Raw genomic sequence first — 2291 nt, 5'->3', positions numbered from 1 at the left:
TTTTTTTTTGAGATGGAATTTCTCTCTTGTTGCCCAGGCTGGAGTGCAATGGTGCAATCCTGGGTCACTGCAACCTCTGCCTCCTAGGTTCAAGCGATTCTCTTGCTGCAGCCTCCCAAGTAGCTGGGATTACAGGCATGAGCCACCACGACCAGCTAATTTTATGTTTTTAGTAGAGATGGGGTTTTACCATATTGGTCAGATTGGCCTTGAATTCCTGACCTCAGGTGATCCACCTGCCCTGGCCTCCCAAAGTGCTGGGATTACAGACGTGAGCCACCGCATCTGTCTGAGGAAAGAATTTTTCTGAAGTCACACAAACGATGAACTGATGGGAAAAAGTCTGATCTGTTTCACTCTGTTAAAATCAAGAATTTCCTTTTTATGCCAAAGACACTATAATGGAAATGAAAGCCAATTCAAAACTGGAGGAAGATATTCTTACAAATATGTTTTACAAAATGTAAGTGTATCTGAATACAGAAATGGCAGAAAGCAGCCAGTTCACTGCAAGCTCCCCACTGAAAGCATATCTTCTGCCAAATGGTGAATTTGCTAAAAGTGGGCTAATCAAATGATGGGTGTGCTGAACAGAAGAATTTTCAAAGTCCTCGGCTTCTCTGTGTCTTCACCATATCAGTTTTGCCTCTGTGATTTGTCACAAATATCTTTCATATTTCAAATCCAGGTGCATCAAAAATGCCCAATGTTGACTGGGCGCTGTGGCTCATGCCTGTAATCCCAGCACTTTGGGAGGCCGAGGTGGGCAGATCACTTGAGTTCAGGGGTTCAAGACCAGCCTGGCCAACATGGTGAAATCCCATCTCTACTAAAATCACAAAAATTGGCCAGGCACAGTGGCGCACGCTTGTAATCCCAGCTACTCAGGAGGCTGAAACAGGAGAATTGCTTGAACCTGGAAGGAGGAGGTTGCAGTGAGCTGAGATCGTGCCACTGCACTCCAGTGACAGAGTGAGACTCCATCTCAAAAAAGTAAATAAATAAAAATGCCCAGTTTTATAGATAGGTGTGTGAGGTTGTCCTGAAATGAAGTTTGCGATCTGCATTTTTGCAGGTTCATGCCTGCCTGGGCCTTATGCTATTCCCACCTCTGATCTTGCTCTGATGCCTGCCCCTGCCCCTCCCATTCCACCTTCATCCCAGGGACTGACCCTACTCCTTCCCCATCTCTCTGCCTCCTGCAGCCCTGTTTCACCCTGGTCCTTCTTTGCTCTGGAGGTGAAAAGAATCTGGTGACTTAGGCACAAATTTAAAGTTGCGGGACAATAGGTCATTAGGAAAAATGTATTCAGCTAGTTGTTCTTTTGGAATATTAAATAATGGAAAATCGGTCATTCAGAGATTTGACTTGGAGCCCTGGGGAGAGACCTGGAGCTCAGAAGACGGTAGTGGCAGGTGGAGCGCCAGGTTACCCTTACTGGCCACTAGAAGGCGACCTTGAGAAAGCGAAGATCTGGACCCTGCAGAAACCAATTCTTCTTCCACCAAACCTTCTGTAAAGAGCGGGTGCCTAAAGTCTGTGGGTTTTGCATTAAAAAATGAAATGCAAGACCAGGCGCGGTGGCTCACGCCTGTAATCCCAGCACTTTGGGAGGCTGAGGCGGGCGGAATACGAGGTCAAGAGATCAAGACCATCCTGGCCAACATGGTGAAACCCCGTCTATAATAAAAATAGAAAGTTAGCTGGGCGTGGTGGTGCGCACCTGTAGTCCCAGCTACTCGGGAGGCTGAGGTAGAATCGCTTGAACCTGGGAGGCAGAGGTTGCAGTGAGCCGAGATCATGCCACTGCACCCTAGCAGGGTGATAGGGCAAGACTCTGTCTAAAAAAAAAAAAAGAAAAGAAAATGCAGGTTCTTACCCAAAATTGCAGGGTGAGGTAATAGGTGGAATCTGAGACCTAGGAATACCTCATTTAAAGATGTCGTGTAAACAAGAATGGCAAAGGAGGTGGTTTTCTCTTAACAGTGGCCTGTGAATTTTCCCTGGTGGGGCGGTGGGTGGATGAGGGGCCCCTATAGCTACAGAAGGACAGATGGACAGCATGGCAATCTCCTGTGTCATGTCCATCTTCTGAGTCTCTTCTTGTTTAGTTGGTAACAGGGCTGTCCATTGGCAAGAACAAAACAAAGTGTTTTAAGAGATTCACAGAAAAACACAGAAATGATTTAATTTTGTTGAAGAGATTTAGAATTCAAATTTGTTAAGAGCTTAACTTCAAAAGTTGCCATTCAAGAGGAAAGCAGGAAAGGTTAAGGATGCTTGGTGCAGA

Source organism: Rhinopithecus bieti, unplaced genomic scaffold (genome assembly GCF_001698545.2).
Source record: "Rhinopithecus bieti isolate Rb0 unplaced genomic scaffold, ASM169854v2 scaffold_39273, whole genome shotgun sequence".
Lineage (NCBI taxonomy): Eukaryota > Metazoa > Chordata > Mammalia > Primates > Cercopithecidae > Rhinopithecus > Rhinopithecus bieti.
The sequence above is the reverse complement of the archived record's forward strand: the minus strand, read 5'-3'. Positions refer to the sequence as shown.